Source organism: Halichoeres trimaculatus, unplaced genomic scaffold (genome assembly GCF_033239565.1).
Source record: "Halichoeres trimaculatus isolate MK-OKI-2021-1 unplaced genomic scaffold, fHalTri1.1 fHalTri1_scaffold_21, whole genome shotgun sequence".
Lineage (NCBI taxonomy): Eukaryota > Metazoa > Chordata > Actinopteri > Labriformes > Labridae > Halichoeres > Halichoeres trimaculatus.
In genome coordinates, this window is record NW_027437199.1 from 5,840,601 (window position 1) to 5,852,653 (window position 12,053).

A 12,053-nucleotide genomic window follows, 5' to 3' on the forward strand; every position below is an offset into this window, starting at 1 on the left:
AGATGTGGGCTGTGCTGTGCTGGATTGTGTTGTGTTGTGTTTTTGAAAAGACAATAAATTACATTTAAAAAAAAAAAAAAAAAAAAGACAGGGCCAACCCTCCCACCGCTCCCTCAGCAGCTCGTCTTGTTCCCGGGCGCTCTGAGCAGTCATCTGGCGCCCGCCTCCCGCCGCCAGCTGCTTCACGCGGCCAGCTTCTGTCACAGGTATCCAGTGGGTGAGGGATGGCGCGTATATGGCGGCTCGTCTGCCAAAATCTCCTCAGATCCTTTGGTGTAATAACCAGAGGAAGCTCGGAGGGGTCGTTTCTCATTTCATTTATCAATGTTTGGAAAATGTGTTTGTGTGTTGGCGGCTCAAAGTCAACCAGCGGGGAATACGTCTCATGGTTAACACGCTTCACACACACACGCCGAGGTTTAAGCATTTAACGGGTAAAGAGAAAAGAAACATGAGCATTAATCCCTGACGTCCTTTTTGTCCTAACTTTGAAAAATCACTTCCAGCGTCCTTTAGCATCAACAGGAAGTTAGCTTCACACCAGAAGATCTAAGTGCATTAAAACCATTAGCATCTGATGCTAGAGGGGGGCAACAAAATGTCAAGAGAGGCTCAGCTTGTGAGGTAGCAGTCCCTTCGTACGAAGCTCTTAGGGTCTGTCAGGGAGCGTCTCAAAGGGTCTCATGTTTAGGGAGGCACCGATACCGATCCTGGTATCAGTGCCCCTCAAAGCTAGATCCGTATTGGTAGGAAGAGGCCAATCCATGGTGCTGATCCAGGCAATTAGCTCTGTGCCTTTTGGGTTTTTTTTAACCAGCTCTCTTGGCCACTTGATTTTCAAATGCCCATTTTTTTCCTTTTACCCAAAACATTTCCAGTCCAATCCCACCGTAAAGCATGCAGGTTATTATTTCCCACTGGTGTCTAATTGGTATCTGTATCAATTGATACCCAAAGCCTAGGTATTGGTAACAGGATGGCCACCGAATTAGACACTTTTAATGGTACCGATCAAATTCTGTCTCTGGTACCGGGTACTGATTCACATAAAATCAAACGGTATCATGTTTAGGTACCTAAATGTATCTTTATGAATGTGAGGGAGTGGGAGAGTAGGCAAATTTCCATGCTGGACTTGAACACAGCATTGCAAGTTTATATCAAGGGGCAACATCCGGTCCGTGGAAATGAAGCCTATGCGGAAGTGCTAAAAGTCGCTGTTCGTCGAGACGCCGCTTGAGGCTGGCTGCAGAAAGACCGGAAGTTACATAGACCCCCAGCCAAAAAAACGGACTTTTACGGCATTAAAAAGCATATTTACAGCCTGGTTCAACAAACGGCTTGGGTCTTAAAAGTTGACATAACTATCGGCACACACTGTGAGGGGGGTGAATTTTTTTCTAATATTTTCCTTTTGATTATATCCACATTTATCGACTTTTACCATATTTGGATAGATGAGGGCGTGGTTGACTTGACTGACAAGCGAGCGTCTATTAGCTTTTTTGCTCGGAGGCTAGGTTACAGATCGTATAGTTGAGCTTGAACTGTTTTCATCATAAATGAATCCAAAAATATCCTGTTGTGCCTTGGAATGTACTGACAGACCGTCCAAGAAGTCGGTGCTGCAGCTTTTCTGGTGAGTAATTCGTTTTCTATATTTTTTGTGTTACGTTATTAGCAGGTGTTAGCACGTAGACCGGAGCCGAACCGAGCGGCTAGCAGCTCTACGCCTATGCCGTAGACTGCTCACGGCCCACGGCTTATGACTTGAGCTTGTTAGCCAGCTAACCCTGTGGCTTTGGATCGCTTTTAATTGCCAATCAAGTCACACATGCAGGCAGTGCTAATGGAAACCTATGATAGAAAAGCATACTGGCATGTGTTCGGATTTAAATGTAGAATAATTAATTTTTCGCGGTTGTTAAAATGTGAAGTGCAAAGCTACCGAGTGAGATAATTTCAAGTCCACCACATGATCATTAATCTGGTACTGTGAACGTCGATTTGTCCAAAAAAAATATATATATCAACGAAGAAAACGGTCCGACTGATCGAGCTGTATATTTTAAATTCCTGAAAAGTATAATGCCATAATTCAATAGCTTTCATTATGAGAATCTGAGGATATATTGGTACGTGATTTACAGTCTATGAGGCTACGTTGTGTTTTAATTACACTACAATAGCCTTGAAATACTTTGTGCTGTATTTGTTAAAACTAGGGAGAGGCCATAGGAGAGGCTCTTAAAAACAGACTAAACAGTATGTACAGATAGTGTGTGCTGTGTTCCTTGGCTATTATCTGTGCCTGTAGGTGAATTATAAGTTTTGTTCGACAGACAGACAGAGAGCAAAATAGATGACTGCAGTGAACTCCAAGTGGGATACATTGTGAAAGCAGGACATCTTACTACAACGAAGGGGACAATATCTATTCTCTGAGTACAGCTTAACCCTCAGGTGTGCAAAATATGTAAGCCAGTGCCTAGACTTTTTTCATTATCTTTAAAATTCTCCTTGGGCTTTGAAAAAATGTGTTTTCATTGATTTTTTTCAAATATGTGATCTTTTCAAAAAGTTACAGACATGTCTACGCCAGTGAAGTACATGTGTCTAAGTATTTAGCATAAAAGGGTATGAACTAAATGTATAAATGTTTTGGTTAATCGATGAATAATTATTTCTTTCTATTATGCTATTCAAAACATGTTAACATATATGCACACATTTTCTTTAACTTTGTGCAATATATATTTCATCAAAATCAAATCCCATGCACTAAGAAGAATGGCATGATATAGACAGGCTGATATGCAGTTCCACCATAAAAAACATTTCATTTTGAGGAAAATGACTTTAAATAGCTGCTGACTTCAGTGACTACTGTGCGCCAGTAGCAAGGTGCAACTGCTTTACAAGATTCAGGTCTAACACTGCATGTTGGAATCTCATCTCTCAACTCTCATGTGATTACAGTAGAATTTACAACACTATTTTGATTGCAGGAGAGATATCTTGAAATAAAATGAAGTCATTGTGAAACATCCAAAATACAAAATCCCAGCTGTAATTGTCAAAAGACATGTGATTAAGGTCAGCTTGCCTGTATTTTGATGCACTTGTCAATTTTCCCCTAGGTGATCCAGGCAGGCTGAACCAGTGGGTGATCAACATGAGAAGAGACAACTGGACTCCCAACGAGGCCTCTCGCTTGTGCAGTGAACACGTTGAAAGTTGTCACTTCAGCACTGACTCCAGGGTACAGAGACCTTATTGGTGTAAACTGATTAAGTGATACCCAAAACTAAATTCTAACTTATACACAATTTATCAAAACTAAGGCATAAATGAAGTTGAGCATGTTTTATAGTGTAATTGTCAGTGTACAAATACTTATCAAACCAGTCATTTGTGGGGAGTTTTTTTGTCATAGAGAGGTAATGGAAGAGTAATTGCTTTTATACATAAAATCTCTGACATTTATTTTAGAAATATCTTTTTTTCAGATGAGAGTGATGAATGAAGCATGATTCATAATTGAAACCAAGCCTCTAAGTGACTTGAATGCTTTGTTAGTAGTTGCAGCATTTTCAGTGTCGATGATATTAGTGACTGCAAAACTTTCTGAAGTTAATTTCCGTGATTTTACCTGTGACCTACCCTGTGTGTCTGTGTTTAACCTCCAGTGCCTCCTTCAAGCTCCTGCCCTGCCGCCCTTCACCCACACTGCCTACCTCCCTCTGTTACATCCTCTGTGGATCTGGATCTCTGGACTTTGGATCAACATACATCTTGTGAAATAAAACCCTTAAACTGCTCTCCTTGATCCAATTGAAAGTGTTTAAGAAGGTAGTATTAGTATTTCCTTTTGGCTTGTTAAACTAATCATACTTTTTAGGTAAACTTGTGGGGGTTCAAGACTCGATGCTGACTGTTAGTAGATGTATTGACTTAATGGATAACTAATTAAAATTCTGTTGTAATCAGGGATATTTGCTAACTAAAGACTTTTTTAAAACTCAATGGGCCTCCTTCATTTTTCTTAAAATCATCTCATGCATTGCTGTCATTGTATGTGAAATGTATAGTTAGTGTTGTAATGTGATAGTAAGAAGTGTTGTTTGGACCCAAGCCCAGCTCAAAAAAGGCCAGAAATGTCTTTGGATGAAAGAAACTTAAACAGATAAAATTTCAAAACAAGGCAACAGTACTGTAAGGGAAAAGGGAAAGTTTTTGTACAGTCTGGTTTAAAAACAGGTCTGACCGCAGATGAGCTGCAACTGGGTCCTCAGGTGCGCTGTGTTACCTGATGTACAGGTGAGTATGTCCAAAACGGTGGTGAGTGGGAAAAATACTGCGGCCAAGTGGCAGAACTGTGAAAGTGTCCACAAACACAAATCAGGTTGATAGAATTGCTTACAGTTGGATCCAATATTTGATTGTTACTAAATTCCCATTATCACAGCCAGACAATGCCGGTGAGTTGGTGGAAGGACATTATTATTGAAGCTTAAAAACTATGTGCAGCAGGCAGGTATCTTATTCTTGATCTGAGACAGTTAATCCAGCACCTCATCCACTGTTTTACTTGTGCTGTTAGTGCACATATTTTTCCAATGCATTATTCCTTTTGAATTTTGACTTTGATCAGAATGTTGTTAAAAAAGGGCTGTCTTTAAACCTAACTTACAATTTGGGGGCAATAGTCATTAGTTATTCTGTATAGAAAAGTAACTCACTCCAAACAGAAATAAAATGCTTTCTTATTAATGTTCCGTCACAGAAAAGCTTTGTGTTAATAAAGCCTCTTCAATGAGTGAATGAGTTAAAGGTTCATGCTTTTGAGGGTATCTGAAGCCCAAAACTTGCTGTCAGTAATTAACACAAAGTGATTCAAACATAACAATAATTTATTCAGCGCAAACATATTTTTAAACTGTTGTAACAAGAAACAAAACTGTACAGACTAACACAAACTTTAAAAAAATTACTTCAACACACTGGCTTGGAAACAAAAAGTCTTAAAAAATGAAGTCCATGTACATGCGCTAAGAGTGTCACTTCTTTAGAAGTCTGGTTAAGACTGACTGCAGACTGGAACCCAGCACACTAGCTGTCAGTGAGAGTCTCACGAAGCCTGCCAGTTAGGTCTGCAATCCATACTGTGTCAGGAACAGATACAGACACGAACATGAAAATAGTTTTGGAAAGTTGAAAAACCACAAAAAAAAAAAACAGTGTTATGGCTTTGGATTCTTTTAAAAATTTACCTGAAACTCAACATTTGAAATGAAAGTGATGGACTATCAAATAAAAAGTTCCCGAAGACCAGCTTCAAAGGCAGAGACAGTTCACTATGTTTTTAAGACACTGTGCTAATGTATTTTATAATTTCCGCTTGGTGTGAAATAACTGCATCCCTCAAAAATCGTCCGGGGCTGTCATGTCTAATGTGAGGGTGCTCAATAAGCACACCACTATTTATACATTTTCTGCTCTTTTCCATCTTTGCTGAGTTTTAACGTTCCACTGGCATCTCTGGGTGATGCCAGACAAAATTATTTTCATGTCTGGGTGCTGGACACGGAGCTGCTGGAGGTCATCCTTCATCCCAGGTTGCTGCAGGTGCCACAGGTGGTTCAAAATCCTCAGGGATCGTGTTTGGAGGGCAGGCAGTCATGGCTTGTTCCTTAGGTGTATAAGGGAAAGTAAAAATATATATGTTAAGAAAGAGATTTTTTTAACTGTCATGTCCAAGAAATTACCATACTTTTTGCTATTTGAGTACCAGTTCTACACAGTCTTTGGACTCCTTTGTGGCAAAACCACACCTGTATAATATTAAATCCATTGCAGTATGATGTACTTCCTTATTTAGTCTCATAACTTTCAACTTATTAAATATTATGCTCCCCCAATGAACTTTTAAAAAGAGCATGCACAAGCACCGTATAATTACAAATACTTCTCTACCTAAACTTTATGTAATTATCACCCAGCGGTACCCAAATCAAACACATATCAATGTGATTATGATAATTTGAATTTTTTGATATTAACCATTTGATAAGTAATGTAGACACTGAAACATACTTTAAAATAGTAATGTAGTAATTTTTCAAGCTAGGAGTATTGTCAGGATAAGTATATGGTCAGGATAACATCTAATTACCGTCATCATTTTTTACTATACTTGTACACTGAGAAATAACTTGCATGTTTAAATAATAAAATTGTATATTGAAATACAAGATGACAGTTTCTCACAACTTTTCTAAAGTTTTGGCTCAACTTACCTCAAAAAGTGCGATCAAAGGGTGCGGAGGTTCGGAGACGAAGGGGATTGCCGGTCAGTAGCCAGTTAGCTTACGTTAGCTCCGCTAACTAGCATTTAGCGTAGCTTAGCCGAAGCGTCGAACTACATGGGCGCGGTTTCATCGCCCAACCAGAATTCAGCCCGCCCAGACTCCGCCTCTGAACCGGAGCCTGGCTCCACCGGAAGGCTGCATTTCCATGATGGCCGCAGCCATGGATTGGCTTCAAAATCGTGTCTCAGAACGCACGGGTGACGTCAGCGACGCTTCGTCCATTTTTTTTACAGTCTATGGTTTATATATTGAGGAAAAAATGTTAAATTGAAAAACTTTGAGGTTATATAATTAAAAACCAAATATTTCATACAATATAAACACAAACAAAAGTACCGATACTGATTGCCAGGTACTGGGCATTGGTACTGTATTGTTTCAGATGTGAAAGGTAACCATCCCCGTGCATCCCTACTCATTTTCTCTGTATTTGGAGCAAAAACAGCAACTCTGGGCCCTTGGGTCAAAAAAGTCTGGACACATTTCATACAACCCCACTAAAAAAGGCTGAACTGTCCCTTTAAACGCTGTTTTTAAATGATTTTGCAGAGGTTGGCTGACCTTTGAGTCCCTAGGGATCGGTATCAAATTAAATTATTTTATACGTACCGATTGAATTCTGTCAAAAGTGTCAGGTACCAATTCAGGTAAAAGTGAAAGGTACCATGTTTAGGTACCTAAATGCATCCTTGTGAATGTGAGGGAGTGGAAGAGTAGCCGATTTTCCATGCTGGACATGAACACAGCATTGCAAGGTTCATTATTGAAGAATAAATATGATAGATTGAAAAATGTTTATATTCTATTATTAAACAATTTGATATTTTTTTACCACATAAACACAAAAAAGTACCAAATTTTGGTACCATTGAGTACCAGTACCAATTGCCAGGTACCGGGCATTGGTACCGTATTGTTTCAAATGTGAAAGGTACCCATCCCTATGAGCGTACATTGATGAGCTATATAAGCTGTGGGGCCATTACATCACACTCCTTTAGCTCCATAACTGTGTCAGAAACCCATCTCCTCCTCGCCCCCCTGCAGCACGGCCTGGATATTGCTCGGCCATCTCTCCGGATCACCCAGCAGCTCACATGTGATTAGGAGTGACATTATAAAGCACCAAGCTGCGATGCACCTGAGTCACATCGCCGGGCTGGATGTGAGCTCTGCAGGGAGGCGACGGCGAGCTGCCAGATCTGCTTCAGAGAGGAAGAGGAAGTTCCAGACAGTCTGAGGAAGATACTGGAGGAGGATCAGCTCCTCAGAGGGTGAGAGGAAGTCATTAAATTTCACCTTCAAAGCCTAGGATTCATCCCCGTCCCCGTCACGTGACGCTCCGGCTACTGGGAGAGGTATAAGTCGTGTGTGAGGCTATAAAAAGCTCCATGGAGCCTCTCTGAGTGAAAGCATGTGAGGATAAAGAGGAGGCCTGGGGGCAAGAGGGGACATCTGCACGTAAAGACACTCACACACGACAAAGGATGAAATTCACGGTTAGTTTTGTCAATGATGCTGGCGGTTATTTCTACGATGATGCTCATTACAATGCGCCTAGAGCAGGGAGTCTAAAAATAGTCAAAGGGAAACATTTCCTTCACAGAAGTAAGAGAAAGACTTCAGACACTGGAACCAGAAGGGCTGAAACAACCGACGATTCGATCAACATTTTCACAAAACAAAAGCAGTAAAATGAAAAATCTGTTCAAAATATCAGTTTAGTCTGACTGACATCAACAGAAAGAAACAAAAAACGTTATCTCTGTCGATCCATCTCCGGGATTCTACTCATTCCAACTTTTTAAACTTGCAAACTTTCTCTAACTAAAGCTGAACTCACTTTGAAACCAAACTTACAGAGGTTTTCAGGATGTGCCACAGGTGTGGATGCAGACAAGCAGAACTTGTCAGACTAACTTTACACAAAGTTTTTCCTGCTGACGTTTGAGGAAAGTTTGGACAAGAAGTCAGAGTGAGGTGATGCAAAGACACAGGGGGAAATATTCAGGTGAATTCCAAGTGAGCAGCACAGACAGTGACGGTTATGTTTGTTTCTCAAGAAATGAGAAACGTAACAGGATGGATAGAAATATCAGTGAGCTTTTGGTTTCATGTGGCGATGGGTATAGAATTAGCCATTTCTGTCTGTGGTACCAATTCACGTAAAATCAAACGGTAACATGTTTAGGTATCTAAACGTATCCTTGTGACTGTGAGGGAGTGGAAGAGTAGGCGATTTTCCTACTGGTCATGAACACAGCATTACAAGTTTATACATAGAGAAAGATTTGTTTACTAATCAAATTAATATTTATTACCACATCAACACACAAAAGTACCAAAAATTGGTACCGTTGATTACTGATACTGGTACCAATTGCCAGATACCGGTATTGGCATCAGTAGTGTATTGTTCAAATGAGAAAGGCACCCATCCCTCATTTCACGTCCTTACTCCTGAGACTCATTCTCAACATTCCAACAACTCGTTATCAAACTGTACTGTAAGCAAAAGGAACCAAGAAGCAACTTTTAGAAAAATATGGGGGCACAACTGCTGAAAATTTCCAAAAAATTTCAGAAAGAAACAAAAGTTTTGAGTTGAACAAATTTCCTTCTTGTTTTTTTTTTAAGTTATATTACTTATACTTTTTGTTATTTTATCTTTTCAGCAAAAGAAAGAAGACAAATGAGGAACACCGAGTGGGAGACGGACATGAAGCAAAGAGATTTAGACCATGTCCACGTATAGCCAGTTATTTGGGAAACTGCATAAAGATTTATACGTTTAGGCCTGTCGTCTAAACAAAACCTCATTCATACATCCACTGAAAACAATGTTTCTGAGAACTAAAGCCAAAGTAAAGATTTTGGAAAACTCCAGTTCTGTTGTTTTGTGTAGACGCAGGAAAATGGAAAAACCTTGGCATGCTTCAAACTAAACTCACCGGCAGATTTGCCCGCTGCGACTTTTCCTTAAAACAGTTCCATTTTAATTTGATGAATTTAAAACCTTTTCCTTGAAATAGATAACATGATGAAATAATTTATTTCTGTTAATGACATATAAGCTTTGTCAATGTTGGAACCATAGACTGTTTAAAAAAAAAAAAAAAAAAAAAAGAAGGTCATATTGCTCGGCTCGAAGTGAGGGCACCACAAAAACTGCTCCCCCTGGTGGCTGGCTGCAGTAAAGGTCGAAAAATCTGGCTCCCCAGTCATTTCAGATGGGCTGTGGTCAAACTTTAAAAGACTAATACACCTCGTAGAAATGTTTCTCACGTCTGATTGTTGTGGTGATTTGAAGATATCATTTGGCTGCCTTGTATTCAAGTCCTCTTTTTCTGACAAGTTTCATTTTCATTAGTTATAAGAGGTTAAAACAAGGTTTTACGTCATGTTTAACAATGATTGACAGATGCTGTTCTTGTGTATTTTCTTCAGGGATTGTAAAATGTGTTGGGAGGTAGAGTCAAGAAGTGATTAGACTCATTTTGGCTTCAAAAGCGGAAAATGGTAAATGGCGGAGCCCCACTGTCCACTCTATATACAGTTAATGGTTGGAACAAGACTATACTGTTGTTTATCTAGACCTTTATTTTGTTAAAATATTACTTTATTTTTTCCAGATTTGTATTTTTACTCTTCTAAAGGTAAATTTTCTTTTGAAATGTTTGATATTTTCTGTTACGCTGTCCTCTCTTCCTACCAAGGGCGCTGCACATCCCACTTATTGGATTTTCAATGGCAGAGTTCTGTTCCCCTCAATCTGAAGCTCTGGGGTTCAATCCCAGGTCCAAATGCTTAAGTATCCTTAGGCAAGACGCTAAAACTTGTTTACATTTGTAATTACATTGGTAAATGTAGCATGTGGTTACGCAGTTCAGAGTTAAGGTCCCAAAAGTCTCTTTAAATAATGCAGAACAGTGCATCCAAGCAAAAATGTCTAAAATCTCTCAAAATGTCTTCATGGTATTCCAGATGTGCAAAGAAAAAAGTGTTTCTTATGATTGAACCTCTTCTTTAACCCCCTTAAATTGTATATTTGAGGCTCTTTAAATGAACATGTGCAGTCCTGCAGACAGGAGGAAAAACATTAACCACGTTAGCAATTAGCATCTCTAAATGCAGACAAATATGAAGCCAATGAGATGTAAATGTGCTGCTTTGAGGAGCTGTGCTAACAGAGGTGGTTTTTAGAGATGGTTTCCACAGGAGAGATGCACAGATCGTCTTCACTCGCCGTCAGGTGGGAGCGGAGACGCAGCGAGGCCATCAGGACACCATGTGATCGCCTCTCTCAGGAGTCCTTGAACGAGATTCTCAGGCGGCGCCAAGAGCGGCTGACATCATGCTCTATTTCTGGCTCTCAAGTGGAGCATTCAGAAGCTAAAAGGTATCCATTAATGGGGACCAGCTGCATGTGCGAAGAACACCAGGCTGCATTCAAGACCTGGTCTAAAGGAGCTGAAGATTAGAGCTGGTGTTTGTGGACGTGCCTTCAGGATGGCATCTGTCAGAAATGAATCAGACAGGGCTCATCCTTGAAGAGGAAACCAGCTGCAGACGGAGGTGATGTTTGGAAACACGGAAATAAAAAGATGGGATTACATTTCCAGGTCGGCGCTGTGAGGAGGACTAAGTATTGGTCATAACCTCATTTCACTCCGCTCGCTTAAGTGGCTCTCAAGGGACTGGTCCTCTAATTCATCCGGGCAGAGCCAGCGAGCATCACGAGGATGTATGTGAGTGTGTGTTTGAGTGTGTGAGGGCTCAGGCTGTGTGTGTGTATACTCCTTGCCTCAGGGTTTGAGTCATGCCCAAGTGCTTCCCGCAGTGATGTAAAGTCCAACATGAGCACCCTTCCTGCTGACGTCTCTGCTGCACAGCTGACGTTAACACCATATTTCGGAGGGATGACATCAGAGTGGACTGAGCGTGCCCACACAGTCATTCATCAAACACTGATCGGACAGCACAATGTTTTAGGGACGTGTTCCCTGAAAACTGAATCATCAGATAGAGACCTGTGATTGAGACATCTCGCTGAAGAGCACCATCCGCCCTCCTTTCTGCCTCCAGCTGGGAGAAACGTCACAAAAGCTCCAGCTGCAGAAAAATCTTCTTTCTGCTTCTCTCAGTCCAATCAGCTCATGATGAGTGTTTATTCTCCAGTTTAACCGAGAATATTTCTGCACAATCATCATCAGCTGGTAGTTTTTGTGCTGTCCTAAACTTGTTTAAATTCTCCACAAAGTCAGTCTCATTCACAGAGAGCGTGCACAGGGAAAAAAGTAGTCCAGAGAAAATAGGGCCTGTTTCCACTGACAGCAGCTTCCCATTTGCGTCTGAGAGCTTTTTTTCTTTCCTATAAGCCTGAATAAGTGCTTCTTTTTCAAGATATCCTTTAAAGAAAGCATAAAAACAACAGAAAAGAGTAAAAGCAGCTCAGACAATAAATCTTGCACACTTGTTTCCATATTTTTTACGAGTTTTATGAGTTACTCCTTCAAATTGTTATCAAACAAGATGATATTGGAGTCTGTAGATAGGAGGATGTTTGTCTTAGGATTTTAAGTCCAGAAACAGCACAACAGCATTGGTTTTGTATGGCAAAAAGGTGCAGCCAGTGCAAAAACTACCGTCAGTGGACACAGGCCCTTGATGTCTATGTGTTCT

General features: G+C 40.4%; 1 protein-coding gene and 1 long non-coding RNA gene across 3 annotated transcripts in view; one reads left to right on the forward strand and one right to left on the reverse strand.

Moving 5' to 3' along the window:
- ppfia2 (PTPRF interacting protein alpha 2) overlaps nt 1-12,053 on the reverse strand; it is a 219,948-nt gene that overhangs the window by 176,060 nt on the left and 31,835 nt on the right. The window lies entirely within an intron of this gene.
- LOC141810373 (uncharacterized) lies at nt 1,515-3,929 on the forward strand. Its single transcript, XR_012600086.1, has 3 exons — nt 1,515-1,639; nt 3,141-3,262; nt 3,690-3,929. It is a non-coding gene; the product is annotated as an uncharacterized LOC141810373 (long non-coding RNA).